Source organism: Protopterus annectens, chromosome 3.part0 (genome assembly GCF_019279795.1).
Source record: "Protopterus annectens isolate FY-2018-M chromosome 3.part0, PAN1.0, whole genome shotgun sequence".
Classification (NCBI taxonomy): Eukaryota; Metazoa; Chordata; order Ceratodontiformes; family Protopteridae; genus Protopterus; species Protopterus annectens.
The window spans coordinates 525,472,020-525,496,795 of NC_056731.1; the positions used below are offsets into that span (position 1 = coordinate 525,472,020).

At 39.3% G+C, this 24,776-nt stretch overlaps 1 protein-coding gene across 1 annotated transcript in view; it reads left to right on the forward strand.

Annotated features, from left to right (window-relative positions):
- The window catches only part of INVS (inversin), a 3,016,309-nt gene that overhangs the window by 1,134,571 nt on the left and 1,856,962 nt on the right, over positions 1 to 24,776 (forward strand). The window lies entirely within an intron of this gene.

The following is a 24,776-nucleotide window of genomic DNA, read 5'->3' on the forward strand; positions in this document are numbered from 1 at the left end:
AAGACATCCACTACAATCAGATCAATTAATTAAACTAAAATACCATGCTATTGAAATTAAAAATTTTTTAACAAATTTTGTAAATTATCCCATACAATAAAATAAGATGTTTTTCTATTTGTTCTAGTCCTAATTGTGTTTATTTCCATATGGCACACTATATTCATAACATTTTAAATTCATTGAACGAAGGAGGTGTATCTGAAATCCAATTTCTAGTTATTATTTTCCTAGCCACTGCTAGAATAGACCAAAACAAGGGAAGCTTAACCTTTTTAACACTTTGAGGTACAGGTGTGTTGAATAATATAAGAGATTTAGAAATAATGAAATTATCTGTAAAAAGAGCCTGCAAAAATTCATTAATTGACTTCCAGTATTCTTTCAATTTTATACAGTCATAAAACATATGAGCCCAGTCAGCATTAATTCTACATTACATCTCTTACATAGATTATCTTTATTATTTATTTTATTCATCATCAAAGGTGTATAAAAAGATCTATGTAAAAATTTCCATGTATAAAGTCTCCAGACAGTGGAAGACGTAGTTCTATAAGCAGATTCCAATATATATTGTTTATCTTGTTGATTTGGTGGGTCCCCATTAATAGAAGTGAAATAATTCCAGTATGAATCTACACTGTAAAAAGTTTCTTGACTGATAACTTTATGTATGTATGAAAGTTTACCTTTATCAGAAACTTTATGTTGTAAATTTAATATCAAGTAATCAATCAGTGTTGGAATAGATTCTTTAACAGTTATAGACATTAAATCTATTTTATTAATGAGATGTTGTCTAAAGGTCTGAACCTCTAACCAGCAAGTTTCGCTTAGATCAAATTCTTGTTTTAAGAAATCTAGATTTTTAACTTTATTATCAGATATCAACTGATACCAGTACTTTAGATCATTATCTATAGCTAAATGAGTTCCTTCAGAAGTAGATGACAAAAGCATACCCTGAGTATACATTATAGGAAATACAATAAAATTCCATTCCCTATACTTAGGGTGCATGAATATAAAGTTACGATAACTAATAATAATATTTAATGGGTAACAAACCATATGTTTAGGTGTAATAGGTGAAGTACAAAATTCCTTTAGTAACCATAACATGGAGTTATTTACAATCATATTTTTATGTGTTAAGGAGATTTTCATGAAGTGTATACTAATTAGCTCCCAATAATCTTTCCATTTTGTGACATATGACTGATCTATTAATAAAGTAATAACTTTTACAATAGAAGAGATAGTATATAAATTAAAGTCTGGAAAAGAAATACCCCTTGAGACCAGCGATTAGTATGTTTCTTTAATGCAATCCTAGGTCTATTAGGTGCCCATAAGAAATTTAACATTAGTGTGTTCAGTTTCTTGATAATTATTTTTGTAGGTGGAAGTATTATTGATTGTATTAAGTATAAAATCTTGGGGAATATTATCATTTTAATAATTGTAAGTCTCTCCTCCATAGTAAAAAACATATTATTCCAGGTATTAAAAAGATTTTGTATATTAAGAAAACAGGTATTATAATTATTATATATAATAGATTTAATATCTTTAGATAGTATTATACCTAAATAAGTTATCTGACCTGAATTGGGTACATATTTAGTAAAATCACTAATGAGAATATTTTTTCGTGTATATATAGGTATTTTAGTTTTTTCTTCATTGAATATTAAACCAGAAATACTTTTAAAATTCATCATGTTGTCAAATAGAGACTGTATAGAAGAATTAGATCCTGCTGATGTAATTAGAACATCATCTGCAAAAAGTTGAATTTTGGATGTTGTATTTTCATCTATTTCAAAACCCTCTATGTCAGTACTGTTTCTGATCAAATTAGCCCAAGGCTCCATTACTAAAGTGAATAATAGTGGAGAAAGTGGACATCTTTGTTTTGTACCTTTAAGAATGGGTATTTTTTGTGAAACATATGTTCCTACCTTAATATAAGCCAACGTTCCTTTGTATAAATGTTCAATTAGATTTACAAATGCATCCGAGAAGTTTGTGCACTTCATTAAGGTAAACAGATAGTCCCAACTTACTGAATCAAATGCTGAACTTATATCAAGACTAATAAGTGTTAAATCTTTCTTTTTCCTATTTGCAAAATCTATTAATGTTAAAGTTCTTCTTATATTATCAAAAGTATTTCTATTTACAATGAAGCCTGTCTGATCTATATCTATAATGCTGGGAATGATTGTCTTCAATCTATCAGCAAAGATATTCATAAACATTTTATAATCAACATTAAGTAATGAGATGGGCCGATATGAAGAACATCTAGTTGGATCTTTATTAGGTTTTAAAATTGGCGAAATAAATGTATATTGCCAAGATGGGGGGGGTTATTAACTCAGTTTGGGCCAAAATAAAAACCTTATGTATTAATGAATATGTATTTTTAGAAAGGATTTTATATATCTCTGGTATAATACCATCATTACCTTTAGCTTTGTTTGATTTAAGCTTATTTATTTGTGTAATAACTTCTGTATATGAAATACTCTTGTCCAATAGTTTAATCTGTTGTTTATTAAGCTTTTTATTCATATTTGTGGTTATAAACTCCTTTATTTTATCTTTAGGTTCCATGTTAATATTATTATGGTTAATTTTGTGAAAGTGATTTCTAAATTCATCTAGTATTTCTGGTATACTAGAAACATTCTTCTTTTTCCTTAGAGAAAAGATTTCTTTGATATGGTTTTGTTTATTCAACCTTTTTGTTTTATTTTAAGTCTATGTAAGTATTTGGGGCTTATTGAATAAGACAAAACTTGTAGTACTCTAAAGTTATTTTAACTTTATGAGTAAAAATTTCTTTGTATTTCTCATTTAGTTTGTTTATTTCTTCAATAACTTTCTTGTCCATAATATTTTCTTTATTATTATGTTTATAAGAGTCTAATTTACTTTGAATATCTAACAATTCCTTATCCCAAGATTTCCTTTTATTATTATACCATCTGATACTTTGTCCATATAGATATGATTTTAAGGCATCCCAAACATAAACAATGGAGACTTCAGGAGTGTTATTTATGTCTAAAAATGTTTTACTTCTGAAAGTATATATTCTTTATAGTCTTTTAGTTGAGTTAAGTATGCTGGTATCCTTTTGATCTGAACATTATGAGTATTTTTTATCATGAATTCAAAAACAATTGAATTATGATCAGATATAGGACATGAAATGATTTTGGAATTAATTAAATCTGTTACCATCTGGTTAGAAATAAAGACCCTATCTATTTTTGAATAAGTTTTGTATCTGTTAGAAAAAAGGTGTATGGTAATGATTTTGAATCTATCTGATTATTAATATCATTCAAATGATAAGAATTAGCAAAATCCTTTAAATGTTTTGCATTAGATGTAATTCTTCTCTTTCCTATAGTGGTAGTATCACTTTCATGTAGTATACAATTAAAGTCACCAGCTAAAATAATATCTCCTATAGAGAATGATATGATCTTATCAAGATGATGTTTCACTGTATTAATACCAATTCCAGGTATCCAATATACATTAATTAAAGTGTAAGTCTTCCCATTAATTTGTATTGTAACCATACAAAACATTCCTTTGTCATCCTGATAAGACTTAATGGTTTTAGGAATGGGTATACTTTTATTCCATAAAATAGCCACTCCTCTTTTTTTCTGAGTGTGCTCTGAACTAACCAATACTGTATATTTGTTTGTGGCTAGTTTATCAATATCTTTTTTCAAGAGATGGGTTTCTTGTAGGAAGACTAAGTTGGCCTTATGTAAATTAATGTATCTTATTAGGCTTGCCCTTTTACATGGATTATTCAATCCATTAATGTTTAAAGAAATTCCTTTTAAAGATGTCATTTGGCATTTTTAAAACTTAAGAATCTTATAATCAAAATAACAAATAACAAGATAAGTAATGTTACATCTCCTCTTTTAGGTGTACCTTTAAATATAGCTGTATTTATAGAATCTCTTATGGGATTTCGTATAGGATTCAATTTTGTTTGTAGTGACAATGAATGTACAAAATATATTGTGGATGTCAAAACTATATACAAATAACAATGAACAAGTGAAAATAATGTAAGGATTAAACCTTGCATCCAGCCTGGAGTTGTAAACTCCAACTTAGAGTAGTATTTACCACTCAAGTTAACCCCCTACCCTAAGCAGCAGTACGTCAGCTACCACCTTATCAATTTAATACTAGTTATATTTAACTGAAGTTAACAGTTTTCAATTCAATTATCTAGCAAGACAAGACTACACATTTGGTAAAACAGCATCATATAAACTAAAATAAACCTTTTTTTTTTTTTTTTAAAACTGTTCATACTACTATATACATCCATGTAATATAAAACACTTGTATTGAAATAGCATTCAAATAATCTTGATGTTAGAAATCAAGAGGAGAGAAAAATAGGTTCTAACATTCATTTAAATCAAAAACTTTGGCTAATATGATTCAGACATTACATATATTAGGATGCATCTAATTTCTGTCATGTAAATACACTTAACAGCTTCCAAAAAGAACCTTGAATTGCTTGTATATGAGCATTTACTCAAACTCATTATTGCCAATAGAATAAAATATTGTATTCATAGAAATTGTTATAAATCATACTTCATAGTTAAGCAGATTCTCAGAAACATTTATATGCATATCTACATACACACACATACACACACACACACACACACACACATATATTTATATATGTTAAGTTGTCAATCTCGCCTTCATTCTTGCTGGATGGGTTCGGAGCCGATCCTCGGCTCCGACTCGGCACTTGCTTTAGCTCGAGAACTCCTTTTACCAGCTCGAGGCAACCCTATATCCCATGATGCAAGGTGGAACTACCTCAGATCTCGTTTGCCGCTTAGCGAAAGAGGTCTCCTTTGCCAGCTGAGGTAAGTTTTTTCTTGTTAAAAGAAGAAAAAGTTTAGTTAGGGGGTTATTTTTTCCCTTTAGTGTTAGATTAGCCTGTACTTAGTTACAGCCCACCCTATTCCCTTCCTTTTAAACTTTTATAAATAGTTTCAGTTTAAAGTTTTAGTCAGGCCTAGTTCCCCAAGTTATTCCCTTCCTGTGTGTCTGTGTAAGGGATTAATTGGTGTGTTTGTTGGGACTGTTTGTGTTTCTCCCTTCTAGTATGTCAAAAGAAGGCAAGGTCTCAGGCTTCAAGAAGTGTGACCAATGCTGTCAGAAAATGTCTCTGACAGATGGTCACACTTCTTGTGTTTATTGCCTGGGGCCTTTGCACCTGCAGGACTCCTGTGCGTTGTGTCATGCTTTTAGCCAGAGAGTCCTGCAGGAAAGGAGGAACAAATTAATCCTCCGAGGTTTACTTAAACCTGAAGGTTCTCCTCCTAAGTCAGGGGTAGGAAAACCTCTTAAGCCACCGAAGGTTCAGGCTACAGTGTCCAAGCCTCCTCCGGTGGCTCCGGCTCCGGCTGGAGTCGATACTTCTTCTGTTCGAGTAGTGGGTTCGGTGCCGGCCGGCTCCGATACCCTGACTACTGTGGCCTTGTCGGCTCCGGCTGGAGCCGACACTTTATCAACATCGGGCGAGATATCCTCGGCTCCATCTGGGGTTCAAGGGACTTCGGCTCCGATGGCTTCGACCCGTAAGAGATCCCGGTCCCCTTCTATACTGAGTATTCACTCGGCTCCGGGGTCTCCTCTTTTGTCGGAGCGGAGCCATCGGAGCCGATCTTCGAGATCTTCCAGGCTGTCTGACCACGATTTGGAGAGGGTGGTAAGCAGGCTGTTGAAGTCTCAGGCACTGGCCCAAATGCTCCATAGCCCGTCTCAACAGACTTCGGCTATAGCCCCGATTCTTGAGATTCCTCCTCCGACTCCACACCATAGTTTGGAGCCGGAGCTTCTTAGGACAGCAACTGTTTCGATGCCGGAGCCGATACATCCTTCGGCTCCGTCGTCTTCGGCTCCGATCTCCTCCTTGAGACCTTCCTTGGAGGGATCCGGTCGTCGGGTTTCCACTGTCGGCTCCGAGGGGGCTAGTGGCATCGGACCCTTGTCCGACCCCGCTCTCCCTCTCGGGGCTTTGGCTTTGGTAAGCTCGGCGCCGACATCGGCCTCGGAGCCTTCTCTCTCCTTGGAGCCGACCATTCCTGTTTCTTCGGAGCGGGTGTGCTCCGGTCTCCCGGGGAGAGGAGCCTTTGAGGTGATGAGGAGTGTCCTGGCCTCTGAGCCTGGTCAACGGTCTATCCCTCTAGCTCCTCCCTCATCAGTGCCTGCAGATGCCTCTTGCCAGCCTCTTGCTCTCAGGCCCAGGGATCCATCGCCCCAGGTTTCCCCACTTTGAATTTCCTCCTCTTCCGAGGTTTCTCCTGATCCTGCAGGGGAACCCCCTCGGAAGAGGACGTGTAAGAGGAAACACACAGACTCCCCTGAGTCTACTACATCTGATACCGACTTAGATGAGTCGGAGGGTTCCCACGGTCCCCTCTGAGGATGTCTCCTTTTCAGACATCCTTGAGCTCCTCAAACAGAGGGGGAATTGGCCCTCCATTGACCCCTCCGAGGATGAGTCGGTATACCTGGAGGCTTTTGGATCCCGACCCTCCACCTCCTGGGTGTCTCCGCCTTTCGACCCACTCATGCAGGTAGTGGCTCGGGAAGGCGTGGCTCCAGATTCTGTGGAACCTGTCCCCAGGAGACCATCCAAGTTCATCACGGCCCCTTCGGATAAACAGTTCCTGTCCAAAGGTGTCTCTGTGGATGCTATGGTGGTGGCGGCCACTAAGAAGGAACTGGTGGATCCTTCAGTGCCTGTCCATCCTCCTAATAAGGATTCTAGGACCATGGACAGGTATGGAAAGCGGATGTTTTCTTCAGCGACCTTTGCTATGCGTTAAGCTGAATTACCTTTGTCACTTCACCAGGCTTCAACGAGATATTCTCAAGGAACTGGGAGAAGTTGTCCAGGATCCTTCTGCTGCTGGGGCTCAGGAAAAGATTGCCTCACAGCTTGCTATCCTGAATTCCATATCTAACTCCTCCATGCGGCTCATATCTTATGCGGCCGATGGAGCGAGCAGGGCCGCAGGCACAGGGGTTGCTCTTAGACGCCAAGCCTGGATGCGGCTGTGTAATTTTGCGGACCCCTTTAAGGCGTCCTTCACCAACACCCCATTTGACGGTTCGGCTTTGTTCGGACCTCAGGTGAAGGATACTTTGACCAGATGTGAGCAGGACGGTAAAACTCTTTCTGCCGTTGGAGTCCAGTTTTCCACTCCTTCTAGACCATACCCCAAGGGTCAGAAAGGGGGAAGATGTGGTTCCGTAAAGCCCAAGGAGCTACACGGACACCGTGGTCAGTTTACCCCCAGAGGCAGAGGGGTAACAATAATAGACGCCGCCCTAGAGGCAGGGGTCCTCAGAACCAGGGCAACAGGGAGTCTCTTCCTGAGAAGCCCTTTCAGCATCCCTGAGGTGTTGCCCGACTGTCCACCCTTGGAGGCAGTCGGGGAAGAATTTCACTGTACCCAGTAGCCTGGCAATCCCTATCCCAAGAGAAGTGGGTACAGTCGATCATATCCAAGGGTTACAAAATCCCTTCGAAGGTTTCCGTACCTCTACAATCCCTTCCAGACATCTCACCCGGTCAAAGGATTTGGCAAGACAGGAAGTTTCAAAACTCCTGGAAAAAGAGCCATCCAGACAGTGCCGGCAGACCAAGTAGGATCCGGCTTCTACTCAAGATTCTTTTGGTCCCCAAAAGGACGGGAGATTGGAGACCAATACTAGACCTAAGCAGACTAAACAAGTCTGTCAAAAGGCAAGATTCGGATGGTCACGCTGCAATCCATTCTGCCCTTTCTGGGCAAGGACAACTGGATGTGCTCTATAGACCTTCAGGATGCGTACTATCACATAAAGATTCACAGACGCTCCAGAAGGTTTCTCCGCTTTCGGCTGGGAGCCAGTCATTACCAATTCAGAGCACTGCCCTTTGGCCTCACTTCAGCCCCAGAGTGTTCACCAAATGCATGGCAGTGGTCACAGCTCACCTGAGACGTCGAGGATTCCAGGTGTTTCCTTATTTGGACGACTGGCTCCTCTCCGCCACCACCAAGCATCAGCTTCTTGGGTCCAGAGACTACACCCAACAGCTTTCCAAGAAACTGGAATTTCGTAAATTTGAAAAATCCTCTCTGCTGCCTTGCCAATCTATCACCTTTATAGGCGCAGAGTTAAATACCGTCAAAATGTTAGCCAGGCTAACAGATCAAAGGATTCTGGACATCCAGAAATTTGTTCAGCTTCTGTTACTAAGCAACAAGATCAAAGCCAGGTTTGTCTTGAAAGTTCTAGGCCTAATGGCTGCGGCCATTGTTCTTCTTCCACTGGCTCGCTTCCACATGCGTCTCCTGCAGTGGATGTTATTCACGCAGTGGTCGTACCACGATCTGCCCATGAGACACGAAATCTTGGTAACACAATCGTGCAGGGCTCATCTACGATGGTGGATATCTTCCCCTCTTCTTCATCAGGGCCGACCCTTTGTTCCCCCTCCTCCAGTTGCCACAGTCACCACGGATGCCTCCCTGATCGGGTGGGGGGGGCATTATCAGGGCAGGATGGTCCACGGGACGTGGCAACCCATAGAATACCACCTGCACATAAATGTCCTGGAGATGAGAGCAGTGCTTTTAACGTTGCAAGCCCTCGACGACTTTCTTCCCACGGGGACTATTGCAGTACAGACGGACAACATGTCCGTGGTCTGGTGCATCAACAAACAGGGCGGAACCAGGTCCTATCCCTTATGTCGAGAAGCTCTCAGACTTTGGCAATGGGCGATCTCTTCTCAGCGGTTTCTGATAGCAACGCACATCCCCGGCAGTTCCAACCTATTGGCGGACAGGCTAAGCAGATCTATTCTGATGCCTCACGAGTGGTCTCTCAATCAATCTGTAGTAGATCAGATTTTTCTGAAGTGGGGCACCCTTGTTGCGATCTTTCCGCTACCCCTCAAAACAGCAAGTGCCCAGATTACTTCACACTATTTCCCCTTCCAGGCCAACCCTTGAGAGACTCTCTAACCCAGGATTGGCCTCGGGGACTTCTTTATGCTTTTCCTCCCTTTCCATTGATTCCACAAGTCATTCAGAAAGCCACCGTTTTGAGAGCCAAATTGATCCTCATTGCTCCATATTGGCCTCGACAAATTTGGTTTCCGTCTCTACATCGTCATCTTCTGGTGCAGCCCTGGCATCTGGACCCAGTTCCGGATCTTTTGATCCACCAGTCGGGTCAGCAGCACCGGGCCATTCATTCTCTCAACCTCACTGCTTGGTTGCTCCACTTCCTTCCCTAACCAGGCTACCAATGATTTCTGACTCAGAGACATTTTAGTGTCTTCTTTAAAGTCGTCCACTAGAACTATTTATGCTAGCAAATGGCGACGTTTTTCAATTTGGGCAAACGCTAGAAATATTGATCCTTTTACCGCTCCTGTACATTCTGTTTTGGATTTCCTGGCGGAGGTTTTTCATTCAGGATCTTCGTCATCTACAGTCAAAGTACAACTGGCTGCTATTTCCAAGTATCATGTTGGCTTGCATGACAATAACATCATGTCTCATAGGTTATGCAAGGCCTTTTTAAGAGGAGTTTTTCTCCTAAAACCGCCTGTGAAACATCCTCCTCCGCAATGGGATCTAAACTTAATGTTGGCATCCCTAATTCTACCTCCTTTCGAACCATCTGCTACGTGTTCTTTAAAGTTATTGACGTGGAAAACTATATTTTTACTGGCTGTTACTTCTGCAAGAAGAGTTTCTGAGATTCAGGCCCTCTGTATTCGTTCACCTTATCTGGTTTTTCATAAGGATAGGGTTTCGCTTAGAACTAACCCTTCCTTTCTTCCCAAGGTTGTATCTCAAACCAATATTAACCAATCTATTGATCTACCAGTTTTCTTTCCTAACTATTCTGACAGAGCTGAACAGAAGCTGCATTTTTGGATGTTCATCGTCAGCTCAGGTACTACTTGCATAGGACTAAACAAATTAGAAAATCAGACCAATTGTTTGTCTCCTATGCAGAAAACAGGTTAGGTCTTTCAGTTTCTAAAGTGACCTTATCTAGATGGTTGACTTCCACCATTTCCTATGTGTACTCTCTAAGGGGCAAACAACTATCTTCTAAGCCAAAAGCACATTCGACCAGGAGTCTATCCACTTCTGTAGCCTTTCAAGATAGACTTCCCATTGACACTATTTGTGCAGCAGCTACTTGGGCCACGCCTCATACCTTTGTGTCTCATTACAAGTTGGATTTGGCCTCCAGAGATAGGGCCAGTTTTGGTTCCACAGTTCTCAAGAGTCTGTTCCATTGAGCCACCGGGATACAGGTGCTAGGGGCGGTCCCATCCAGCAAGAATGAAGGCGAGATTGACAACTTAACATTTAGAAGTTATGTACCTACCATAACGTTCCATGTTAGTTGTCTTCTCGCCTTCTTTCTTAAGCCCTCCCTCCTTCCCCTGGCCTGGACAGATCTTGGAGAGTTCCTATTAGATTGCTTCCTCTGGAGCATTGTTATGAGGACTTCTTTTAGGAACCATGATTCCTAATTATGTTAGGATAGTCTTTAGCAGGGTCAGTTAGCTGCCAAACGAGATCTGAGGTAGTTCCGCCTTGCATCATGGGATATAGGGTTGCCTCGAGCTGGTAAAAGGAGTTCTCGAGCTAAAGCAGTGCAGTCGGGCCGAGGATCGGCCCGAACCCATCCAGCAAGAAAGAAGGCGAGAGAAGACAACTAACATGGAACGTTATGGTAGGTACATAACTTCTAAATATATACATACATACACGCACATATACATATACATATATATATATATATATATATATATATATATATATATACACACACACACACACACACACACACACACACACACACACACACACACACACACATACACATACACACGCACATACACACACACAAACACACACACACTCACACACACACACACACACACACACACATACACACAAACACACACACACATACACACACACACACACACACATATATATATATATATCTGATCTCACTGAGTTGTATCTTTACTGAGCACCATCTTACATTGCTGTCCCTTCAATAAATTTGTCTGCTTTATACAAAATAATGCACAGCAAACACATTTTAGTAACCAGATTTTACAAACATGCTATACTACTGCTTTAAAATATATCACATGACAATTTCTTCCAGTATAGAGTTATAAAATTATTTATGCTTGTCAATCAGATGAATTAAATGAGTTATAGTAATGTATATGTTTGGGACATAGGTTTTTAACACATATTATTAATCTGCTATTCCTGTATCTGTGATGTGTCAGTGTGATATCTAGGTCAAAGGTGAGACCAGCTGCTTTCAGCTTCTCTGTGAGAATTCTGAGAGTTGAAGCTTTTGAAGTAGCTCATGGACACTGTGCATGAGACAGCCCACATCCCAGATTGTCTCTCTTAACATTTTGGCGGAAACTTATTAAAAACTAGTGACAAACATTCATTTAGCAGTGTAAATGCATCTAAACATGACAAAACCTTCACAATGCATTCTACAGGTTATTACAGACTCTATGTAAGTGAAATCAAGCCCAAAATTATTAATAAGTAACAAAACTCAACATTTTTGTCCCAACTCAACTCCTATGTGAATCTTATTATTTACTGTGTCTATATGATCAAAAGTATTTCTATATATTAATAAAGAAAAGAAAAGAGAGTAGAAAGTAAAAGGGTGTAAGGCAGAAATAAAAAAAAATGTAAGAGAAAGCTATAAGTATATACAATAGAATATTACTTACTGTTTATATTAATAGAGTTAAAAATAAAACATATTATTTACTATTATTTAGTTCTAATTATTATTAGTTAAAGCATGACAGATTATTTACAAACAAGCATAAGCAGTGTAATCAAGAAAGTATAATTAGGTAGTGTCATTCCTGTATCTGTGATGTGTCAGTGTGATATCTAGGTCAAAGGTGAGACTAGCTGCTTTCAGCTTCTCTGTGAGAATTCTGAGAGTTGAAGCTTTTGAAGTAGCTCATGGACACTGTGCATGAGACAGCCCACATCCCAGATTGTCTCTCTTAACATTTTGGCGGAAACTTATTAAAAACTAGTGACAAACATTCATTTAGCAGTGTAAATGCATCTAAACATGACAAAACCTTCACAATGCATTCTACAGGTTATTACAGACTCTATGTAAGTGAAATCAAGCCCAAAATTATTAATAAGTAACAAAACTCAACATTTTTGTCCCAACTCAACTCCTATGCAAATCTTATTATTTACTGTGTCTATATGATCAAAAGCATTTCTATATATTAATAAAGAAAAGAGAGTAGAAAGTAAAAGGGTGTAAGGCAGAAATTAAAAAAATGTAAGAGAAAGCTATAAGAAGTATATACAATAGAATGTTACTTACTGTTTATATTAATAGAGTTAAAAATAAAACATATTATTTACTATTATTTAGTTCTAATTATTATTAGTTAAAACATGACAGATTATTTACAAACAAGCATAAGCAGTGTAATCAAGAAAGTGTAATTAGGAATAGCATTTGAAGAACATATAAACTTTTAAAGGAAAAAAAATGTATCAAATTACTGACCTTATTTTTCCTCTTCAGAAAGAGAAACAAGTTAAATCACAGCTTGCCATTAAATCTCCAGATATTTTGACTAGTTATGAAACAAAACATTTCTTTGCACACAGAGAATAACTTTGATTAAATCTTTTTCAAAATATTTGTTGCTTCTTGGAAATGCAGGAACTATATTTAAAAAGATTAATAATAAAATAAAATGATGAGAGAGAAAAAAACATAGTACAAATCATTTGTTTTTAGTCTCTTCTTCTTCTCTGAAGTCTTCCACGAAGTTTCAGTTGCCAGTGTCTTTAACAAAGGACTAGCCCATTCCATTTCTTCTATTATTTCCAAAATCTTATTTTTTTTTGATAAACAGTAAAGCAGAGTCTAAGTCATCGAAAATTTTAGGACCATCAGGAAGGAAGATTTTAAGCTTGGCAGGAAACAGAAGGTATGTTTTAAACTGTACTTTTTTAAGCTCCCTTATTAGTGGCAGAAAAACTTTTCTTTTAGCTAATACCATGGAAGAATAGTCATTGTCAAAACGCACAGTTGTTTCATTAATCTTAACAGGAGCTTTAGCCCAAGCAGATTTAAGAACCATCTCTTTATCAAAAGATGATAGAAATCTAACTATAACTGATCTAGGATAGTTTTTGTTTGAGTTAGTATTAGCTATAGATCTATGTGCTCTTTCGATACCAAAAGAGAATGCTTCTGGTAAATCTAAAGTTTTAGGAGCCATGTTGTTAAAAAAGAAGTAATATTGTTACCTTCAATATTTTCTGGCAGTCCAAAAATCCTAATGTTATTGCGCCTAGATCTATTTTCCAGGTCATCCAGCTTTGTTTGTAAAAGTGTATTTTGTTTCAGCAGAAACTCAATGTTGATTTCCTCTTCTTGTATTCTATTTTCCATGTCATTCACAGCTTCTTCTATGCCTGTCATCTGGATCTTCTGTTGTTGCAGGTCCATATGTAACAAGTCTATTTGTTTTGTAGTTTTTTCTATGAAAGTGTCTATTTTAGTATCCATTTTATCCATCTTAGCAGTAAGTTGCTGGACTATAATTATCAGAGACTGAAGTTCTTTCTTGATGCTGGAGTCTTGAGAATTTGTCTTACTGGAACTCATTTCAGACTGATAAACTGACAGGAAAATTTCCAAAGTAATTTCTGACAGGAATATTATTAAGATTTCCTTTCTTTTTTAGATATAGTTCAAGAACTATATAAAACAAACATATTTAGAAAGAAAATTACTTCAAAAATTATTTTTTTAAGTAATTAATTCCTGTCAATGTAATGAAATTGGTGGAGCTGAAGAAATCTGCTGCTATCCTGTGTTCATCCTTGGCCACGCCCCCCGGCTTAACAGTGTTGATTACAGCACCAAACAAGAAATTTGTATAGCCCTTGAGTTGGGAAGACTGTTACTAGTGAGAAGGATTTTTTTATACCATGGTTTATGTAGTCTGTGTAGCCTCATAACTCTTTTTCTTCTTCTGTCCATCATTTCATTTTGGTCCATTCCATCAAAATCACTAGTGCAAGTTAATATTCTACACTGGCAACTATGTTTCCCATGTCTGATATAGAAAGAAGGGTGAGAACTTGGTGTTAGGTTTTGAGTAACATGCTGTTATTGGGAATCACTGAGAAGCCTTTACTTATAGGTTCATAGGTAGGTTTTAGGCTATCGGCCCAAGGGCCTAAGTAAGCCTAGCCAACAAAGTTCCCTGGCTTACTCCACCCAAGAAAGTTAATTTCATGTGCCCCTGTCGAGCAGAGCCACAGAAGTGATCCCCTGGGTGTATTTCCTATCCACTCATCAAGATTTTTCTTGAAAAGTGCTAATGAGGAACTTTCCTTGACATAGATGGGTAGCTTGTTCCAGAGTGTAGGAAGTCTCTGGGACAGGAATCTATCCCTCCAGCATGTCCTGTTTATTGTGGTGACAAGGTTTAGGTCCCTAGAGCGTGTAGCTCAGAGGGATTGGGATTTCTTTAGGTGTAGCATGTCCAACAGCTCTGTGTTTAACATAGCTTTATATGTTAGGCAGAGATCTCCTCTGAGTAGGCGATATGTAACAGAGTAAAGCTGGAGTTTTTTGAGACGGTCAGTGTAGGGCATCTGTTTGAGGCCAGTAATCCTCTTTGTGAGGTAATTCTGTGGCCTTTCCAGCTGCTGCAGATGTCTTGTGAGGTACATTCGTTGTACTCTATAATGGGTCTAATGAGTGCCGAGTAGAGGGGAACAATTACCTCTTTTTTCCTGGATGAGAACCCTTTTGTGATGAGGTGTGCCACATAGAAGGATTTCCTGACTACTGTGGTGAGGTGATTATCAAAGGAGAGTCTACTGTCCACCTGGGTCCCAAGGTCTCTTATCACACATTCGACATTAAGTAGACTGCTGTTTATGTGGTAGTTCATGGGTATGTCCACCTGGGTCCCAAGGTCTCTTATCACACATTCGACATTAAGTAGACTGCTGTTTATGTGGTAGTTTATGGGTACAGAGTTTTTACCAAAGGGGATGACAGTGCACTTTTTGGCATTGAGCTTGAGGCCATGCCTCTGACACCAGGCATCTCTTTCAGTGAGGCCTTTCTGTAGGATGTCCACATCATTTAAGGACTCAACTATGGCTCCTAGTTTGCAGTCATCTGAGAACTTTGTTAGCCAGAGGCCTTCTGTGTTAGTCTGTACTTCAGAGAAGTAGATACCAAACAGGAGAGGTCCCAGGACTGAAGCTTGTGGTACTCCACTTGTCACTGGTTTGAAGTTAGATTTGGAGTCTACAACTTTTACAGTGTGGGTTCTGTCAGTGAGCCAGCTGGCAACCCATCCTGTGACATAGGGATTTATACCTAGTTTAGTGAGTTTAGCTGTAATTCCAGAATGGGGCATGGTGTCAAAGCATTGGCGAGGTCAGAATAGGCTGTGTGAACCACCTTACCCTCGTCTACAGCTTTGGTGACTGCCTCAAAGAAGTCAGTCAGGTTCAGAAGGCATGATCTGCCTTTCACAAACTCGAACTGGGTGGGGTCCAGAGTTTGGAGGTTACCAATGTCTTTGTTTATGAGTTCCATGATGATACGTTCCATGGCTTACAGACCAGGTTCGTTAGGCTAATCGGGTGATAGTTCCCAGGATCAGTGGTGGCTCCCCCTTTGTAGAGAAGGATAACTGTTGCTGTGTGCCATTCAATGGCAACAAAGCCTGAAGTGAGACTATGATTGAACATGGTGCTTAGGTGGGGAGCCAGTTCGATCTGAAGTTCATGTAAAATGCAGCCTGGGATGTTGTCCAGTCCCATGGATGCTGTGTTTTTGGTTTTAGAGAGTGCAGCTTTTTACCTGCATAGATGTGATTACAGGGACTCTGCATTCTTCCTGTGTAGATATGGGCCCTTTAGGGGGTGAGAGGGGGTAAAAGTTAGCACTGAACCTATCTACCAGGATGTTGGCAATATCAGCTGGTTCTGTAATTTTCGTGCCGTTGTGCTGTAACTCAGAGCAGATCTGGGTGTTGCCATTGAGATTCTTGACATAGCTATAGAATGCTTTGTGGTTGCCCTTAGAATCAGTAGCAATTTTGTTTCCGTAGCTAGCTTTGGAGGATCTTATAAGGGATCTCATCTTCTTACTGAGGCTGACCAGGGAGCTCCTACACTCATGGGATTTTGATCTCTTTTGCAACAGTTTTTCCTTCTGTTATAGAGTTTGTTTATGGCAGGGGACCACCAGATTGGCTTCCTTTTTTTGGAGGATAGCGTCTTAGTTCTGTTTGGGATAGCATGGTCCATGCACTCGTGTAAGTGTTTATAGAGTGTATTTGTGTAGGATTCAGCAGTCGTAACTGTATTGTCCATCTGCATGGGTGTCATGAAGTTCGCCACTTCTGTCTTAAGAAGCATGAAGTTGGCTTTGGAGAAATTTTTTACCATGGTTTCCTTAATGGTGGGTGGGGGCGGGAAGCGGATATCTAGGGTGATTAGCTTATGGTCGGATCTGACCAACATGGAGTTGATTTCAGGTGTGGGAACACCAGTCACTCATGTTAGTTATGATTAGGTCTAGAATATTGTTGCCCTTAGTGGGGGTGTGGATAAGTTGATCCAGGGCATTGAAATTTATGAATTCCAGAAAGAGTTGAGCGAAGGTGTTGGTACATGAGTAGTTTTCCCAGTTAATGATGTGGTAGTTAAAAGCGCCCATTATTAGGGTGTTTGGTTGAAGCCTACTTTTTTCCAGTGTATCAAGAAAAGAGGAGTGGGAATCCTGGAGCATGGTGGGGGATCTGTAGCAAGCTACAATTTGGATTGCAGTTTTACTCAGAGTTAGTTGCACTTGGATAACCTCAGATGCATTATGCTGCGCAACTAACCTGGAGGTGTGGATATCCTTAATGAATATGGACACACCTCCACCTTTGGTGTTCTGGTCCAGGTTAGATGGCCGAAAAGTGGGATATGAGTTATAGCCTGGTAATGCAGGAGTGCTCTCTAGAGCCTTGAACCAGGTCTCAGTCACTGCACAGATGTCAGTGTTCTCCATTTTAAGGAGTGCCTCAAGTGAGTGCATTTTGAGATTTAGACTTCTAGCACTGAGTAGCATTGCCCTCAGTTTTTGCTTGCCTGTTCCTGTTACGGTGGTGAATTTGTCATTTGAACCTTGCCTAAAAAAGGCACTATAGTGGTGGCAAGAGCCTTAGCCAGTATCCGGAATCCCAGGGGCGACAGGTGCAGGCCATCTCTGGCAAAGCATTGTGGTCTGTCGACCATGTCGTCCCAGGCAGACAGATACTGGATCCCCTTAAAATGACTCCAGAAGCTTAGCCAATTGTTGAAGTCAGTCATTTGTCCTTGTACTGCAGTATCATTCTGGGCGATGGCAGGATGCTGCTCAGGGCTAGGGTCATACCTGCTTGGGCTACAACATCAGAGAGCTCTTCCATGTCTCTTTTCATGTAGTCCAGGGTGGTAGGTCTCAAGTCGTTTACACCAACATGGACAATGACAGAGTCATATTTGTACTTGTTGTGGAGTGACCTGAGTGCATGGGTTATGTGGCGGATCCTGGCACCCGACAAGCAGCTGACAGTAACCTTCTTCTTGTTTAGCCTGGTGAGTGGGACATCACTTTGCCTGACTATAGAGTCACCTATGACTAGTGTGTTGAGTACATTGGTTTGCCTTATGGGCTGTGGTTTATTGGCACACTGAGTCTGTGGGCTATGTGTCATTTGCGTTGTGTTGGGGGGTAAAGGTTGCTTGCTTTTCTGCTTTGGAGGTCTCTGTTGCTTGAGCAGATTATTATTGAGAGCCTCTGCAAATGTTTTTGTGTTGATTTTGGTGGTGTAGGTTTAGTGGGACTAAGTGATGAGTGTGGTGTAGTGCAAGTGTTTACCTTCTCCTCTTGACTGTCAAGTTCAGTCTTGGTTGGAGAGAGCTTTACCTCCAGTTTGGCTAGATAAGTGCATCTCTCACAGGTAGTGGTGTTGGGTGGTAGGAGGATAGGGTTGTCTGTGTACATGAGGCAATTGCTACATTGCCTCAAGATGCCCAGATTCATCAGATAGACAGGAGAGGACACTTGGACATGCCTTGAATAAAAAACTACTTTCCTCTAGACAAGAGAGGAAAATGAGTATAAGAGCTGTTTTTCTCTAAGCAAGTGGGGAAAGTAAGTACAAAAACTGTTTTCCTCTAGGTAAAGAGGAAGGTTGAGTGCTGTAGTAATTTGTAGCTTATTTAGTGCTAACAACAAGTATTGAACAAGTGCTGAGCATGAATAAGCAAATTTAAGTGCTAAAACTAAGAATCTGTAACTGGATCTTGTAGTTAGTGCTTACCACTCCCACTGATAAGCTAGAATGCTTCCCTCCAACACATAAAGGCTTGTTAGTCTGTGATGTACAGTAGTGCCACTGTGGGCCCATGTACATGTCTTGCTGAGAGTATCCATGAGTGTTGCCCATTATGCTTGCCTACTGTAGTGCCCAGTGCCTCCAACAGTGGGAAACTAGCAGAAAAAAGCTTTCCACCAGTGGAAAAATGGATGGAAAGAAGCCAGTCATAATCCTTCCCATAGGCTAGCTGTCTGCTACCTATGGTGCATTCCAAGCCTATGTTGTTAGTGTCACTCACAGATGCACAGAATCACGATACAAAGAGAACCATTGCTAAAATAAATCCCGACAACAGGAAAACCAATAAAAAAAATCCAACTAGGACTAAGGAATGAGAAGTCAGCAACCGATATAACACATTTATTAAACCAAAACACATAAACGCAATTAACTTTGTCACCGCTTTTTCATCCTTCGACCCGGGAACTTCATCATATGCAAACATAATTAAACCGATTTCCATTTGAATATCCTGTAACCCCACCTCCAAGTAAAAATTCAGTATCCAATTAACATAACTCCACATTTAAAAACAATAGGTTAAAACAGAGAAGTAGAAGAATAAAATGTAAAACATAAAACACCAGAACATACATATAAATATCGACAGATGGATACATTTTACACATTAAAATACAGTTGAAAACATTTAAATACATTAAAATGAACTAATCTAAAATAACTTAAAAAAATTTGCTTTACAAAATTTTGGTTACCATTTGTCAGGGCAACCAAAAATATTAATTTATAATTTAGCAGCTCTTAGCTTCTAATCTGGAGCTATGGATATATGTTCATTAAGACCTGGTGGCTTATTTGCTTGTAAAAGCAGTTGCCAATATAATTATTTGTATTCTCTTATGGTCTCACATGGACCACCCTTATTATCCTTTGGTATTTCTTCTAAAACAAAAAACTGGAATTTGGCCTCACTACACCTACAAGTATGCTCATACAAGGCATTATTTTTGTTTTTTATTTTTAACCTCATAAATATGTTCATAAATTATTTTTCTAAAAATTTGTTCCATCTTTCCAATGTAAAAAACTCACATGTTGAACGTATAGCACTGTACACAACTCCCATACTATTACAATTAATTATGTCTTTATGTCTTCCCCAAAATATAACTGTCACTACTTTTGATATACAGCCCTTCACCTTGTAATATGTAAGGACAATATTTACAGGCTCCACATTTATATGTTCCAGTGTTCTTAGATTTTACATTCTATTCTGCCCTGTTAGACTCCAATATATCCTTTATACGCTTCCCCTTCCGAAAAATAACTTTAAAAGGGTTTTTAAACACATGATCAAGAGCAGATAGGCTAGCAGATTTTGTCCATTTTCCCTGTATAACCTATTTTGATTATAGGGGCATCACCATTAAAATTAGTAACAAAAGCCTCCTTGTAACATGCCTCTTCATTCCCAACACCAGGTCTAAAATCTTTACTGTTATCATTGTAATTGATGCTACCATATCCTCCCAGGGTTGGTGGAAACCTATATCCCCTACCCCTCAAAAAATCCTGATCGTCTTCATCAGACATCATCTTACATATTCTAACAAACTATCCTGTTCTGTTGGAACAGGTGAGCACTTGTAAAATATATGTAGGAGTTAGAATAAGTATTTTTCTGATATACAACAATGCTTTACATTTTATTCTTCTATTTCTCTGTTTTAAATGTGGAGTTATGTTAATTGGATAATGAATTTTTACTTGGAGGTGGGGTTATAAAATATTTAAATGGAAATTGGTTTTAATTATGTTTGCATCTGATGAAGTTTCTGGTTTGAGAGATGAAAACGCTGTGAGAAAGTTAATTGCGTTAATGTGTTTTGGTTTAATAAAATTGTTATGGCTGTTGCTGCCTGCTCATTCCTCAGTGCTAGTTGGAGTTTTTTTTTTTTTCTTACTGACATACCTTGCCCAGTGCCATAAGACTGGCCCTGTATCTTTTGTCTTTCAGAGGTGTGGTAGATGGAGAAAATAGTTTAAGAACCCAAGGTGTTAAGTCAAGGTGTAATTTCTAACAACTGGTCAATTAAGATGAAACAAAGAGCAATTCAGAATGTGTATAATAGAAGAAATGAGAGAAGTCTGACCTACATGCATATAGGAGAGGACAAGTGGGGGACTGTCTTTATTATACAAAAAAAAAAAAAAAAGATTTAAGTGTAGGTGAACCCACACCCATTCCTTTGGGTGTAGGATTTGTTGTAGTTTTGAGTAGTTCCTATCATTTTTTTCTATATTTTACTGTGTTCTCTGAATCTGAAGTTATTGCTATTAATTGAATGTAGTTTACTACAAGTGAGTTTTGTGCTGTGCCTAGCTAATTAAATCAGGTTTTCTGCATTTTACTGTATTTTTATCTGAATTTGAAGCTACCTGTGTTAATTAAAGTGGTTTTAAAGTTTGCAGTGCTTTGAGCCCTGTCTTTGTTTGTTTTTGCTTTTTTTTCCTGAAACCTTAATCTTTTGTCTTTTCATTGGTTTCTTTCTTTTTATGGCTTAGCAGCATTGTGCTGAGCTGCACTTTGTGCAGTACCATGCAAACTGTGCTCTGTAAACACAGGTACTTCTACTGATGTTTTACTCTTAACACAAATGGATAAAGCAGTACCCAACCACAGGCTACACTAAGGTGTACCGCCATGTTTCAGGAGCAGGTTAAATTGTTTTAGCTGTGTTTTTTAACCTTAGAGTCCTGCCAATATTTATTTATTATACTGCAAGCATTGTACTGTACTAACATTTATTATACTGCACTCGTGAATTTATTCAAAAAGTCAAATACTGCACAAATGCATCTTATATATTGCATTTCTACACTGTTACATTAAATGGAAGGTCAGCCAGCTTCTATTTCCCCACTTTGCCAGCCTGATAGCACTTGGTCTACTCAGACAGTGTATCAGTTCAGTTGCCTGATGCTCAGAGAAAATTAACCATCTCTTACATTGCCAGAAACTTTCTATGGGAGATGCAAATATTTAGCTAAGATGGAAGCATCACTGTTGCATACAAACACAGTTTTTGCACACCACACACCTTCACAGCAGCCACACAAATACCTACAAAAATGGTCATATGCTAAAGCTTTGAAAAAGTCATTGCCTACGTCACCAAGGTCAGGCAAGATTAGGACTTGGCAGAAATCAGACACCACAACACATAATACCACATCCATAGCTGAGAGTCAGCACAAACAGACTCTTCCCAAACCCAGTACACATGAACCCTCTACTGATAAAAAGGTACTGGGGATGAGTGAATCCATAGTAAGGCACACCGACTATACTTTTACAAGGCAGGATGAAAATACAGTGATGGTGAGTTGTCTCTCAGGTAATCTCTGACACTGCAAGGGCTGTCTAGCTGAACAAGGATGACTATGACATGATGGTAGTCCATATCTGTGTAAATGACATAATGCACAAGAGCTTGAGGGATATGCAAAAAGAAGATTCTGAGCTTTCCATGCATGTCACAAATGCAGGAAAGACCCTGGAATTGAGCAGAATCCTTCTTTTTCCTTGAGTGATTCTGAGGAACAAAGAAAAGATGATTGTTTTCAACAAATGGCTGAATAAGTGATGTAATTTGAGAGGGATCCAGTGTGTGTCAGCTTAGAATGAGTTGCTACACAGCCCTACTTGCTTCACCAAGAACGGTTTACACCTCTCATTTCATAGTGTCTGTTTTAGGCCAGTTAATGGATCTCCCTGCCTTAAAAAAGAAAACAAATCAGACTCATCATAGTATACATTGCCTGCTAAACATTTTAGGCAGTTATAGAGACCCCAGAGATTCCTAAGAAATGAAGATCACAAGCCTAATAGAACTAACATATCAACAGAGGCTGGAGGTTCTGTCCCTGAATTACCAGTCATATAGACTCCTTAAGGGGCAATCTGTAGCTTGCTTTTCAGGCCGTTAGAAATCTGGCAAGTCCAGCAACTCATATTTCCACAAATCAAACAGTCCCATCAGACACTAGGACAAAGGATCTGCACCTACACAGCAAATAAACACATCTTGGTAGAAAGAGATTAATTACACGACTACTCCTGTGGAACAAACTTCCACTTCAGATCAAGCAAAGTGGTGTACTATCTTCCTTTAAAAAGGAGTTGGACAATTGGAGGAGTATTCATAAATTCATCCCTGTCATGATTGGACTATTGCTCCTTAAAAAATAAAGTCCAAGGATGGGTATTGGCAAGGAGTAAATGGCCACATGGCTCAGTTGTCTTGTGAAGTTTCCTGCATGAAAGCAGGGAATTGTTTTCATTTAATTTACAAGAGTGAGAAAGATGAATTTGAGCAACCTAACCCCAGGCTGCACCTCAAGGAGATATCATTATAGCTAAGGTTAATCTGACAGGAAGTGTGATTCCTTTCTGTCACAACTGCGCAGTACATCCATCAAGTTATCTAGAAGTGTGGTAGAATCCCATATGATTTTAACACCTTTGTACTACAATCATTGTCCATAAATAATAAAGACAAATGATGTTTATGCATCTGTGTGTGTATATATATGTCAGCCACCCCTGGTAACTACCAGACTGGAAAAACACCCCTAAGGATTGACCCAGTAGTTAGAGACTTGGAGATGCATGTAGACAGTAATCTATCTTTGGCCATCACATGTATATGGTAACGAGTAAATCATTTTCTGTTGTACATCTTATAAACAAAGGTGTGGCATATAGGTTCAAGGAGATCATTGTTCCACTGTATTTGGCACTTATCAGAACTATCATTGAGACAATGTCCCCTTTGGTATATACTTAACCTGACACATCCAACAATAGAAATGTCCACAGAGGTTCCTCACTAAAAGAATGCAAAGTGTAAATAACATATCCTGTGCAGACCACCTCAAAGCCCTAACCCTGCATGCTGTCTCCTATACGCTGTTGAGGGGAAATCTATTCCTGGCATACAAATATCATTGGACCTTCTGCATATCCACAAAACAAACAGCACCAGCATTATCCCTTCTAAAGACTTAAACCTTGTCTGTGATCTAAATAGAACCTGCTAGAGTGGCAGGTATGTGTCACAGAAACTACCCTTCTCTGGAACAATCTCTCCATCCATGTGGAGCAGAGTTCCTCCCTAACCCTATTCAAGTGTTCCTTGGACAGCTAGATGGGGAACAAGAAATTCAGCCCTGATTTGGCACTTATGTCTCTAATGGTCACAGGTACCCTGTAAATGGCTTATCTCCCAGGTCCCTTCTTGTAAATTTTTCATCCTCTTAAGTCCCTGCTTATACTACCAGGAGTACCAGAACTTGTCAGAGATTTGGGATGCATGGCTAGGCTTAAAAAGCCCACAGTGGTTGATAGCCTAGTACACACCTATGAACTTATTTAGGGAGAATATTGATTTATCCAGCTGCAAAAAAAAATCAGTTGAAACTCATTTCAGCAAACTTAACAAACAAATGCTAACTTGTATCATGGTGTGTGTGTGTCTGGGGGGGGTCTGTTACTGATCATTTCTTAGGCCCATGAACCTCGAAAATGGCCATTAAAATAGGTCCTTTGAGGGAGAAGGTCCACAATGCTCATTTCTTGTATTCGATGAGGTAGCATCAGCAGTGTTACCTCAAAATTCCACTAAAGATGTCTCTTCCACCCTCCTCACCTGTTTGACTTAATATACACAAACACTGAGATCACATACTAGTGGGAGAAAAGGAAAAACTTCCTTAACCTCACTACAAAAGCATAGCTGGCTCAAGCAGTGCCATGAACCTGCACCCCCCCCCCCTCCAACACACACAAAAAACAGAAAAAAGCTACTTTACTGTATTAAGCTGATCTCTATATTGGATGGGGAAATCCATCCAGCTCTTCCATTGAAGAGCAAAAAACAAAAAAAAAATGTTTCTTCCAGATGCACAACACGTTCCCTGTCCCTCCTGCCTACCCATTCAGCTTGGTTTCTGTGCCCTGCACCTGTCCCTACCCCGTTTTATTAAAAAAAAAACAGTAAATAAAAATAATTTATTCTTGTTGTAAACTGTAGTAAACTGCTGGCAACTCCCTGGACTACATGAAAAGAGACATGGAAGAGCTCTCTGATCACGTAGCCCAGGCCGGTATGACCCTGACCCTGAGTAGCATCCTGCCCTCTCC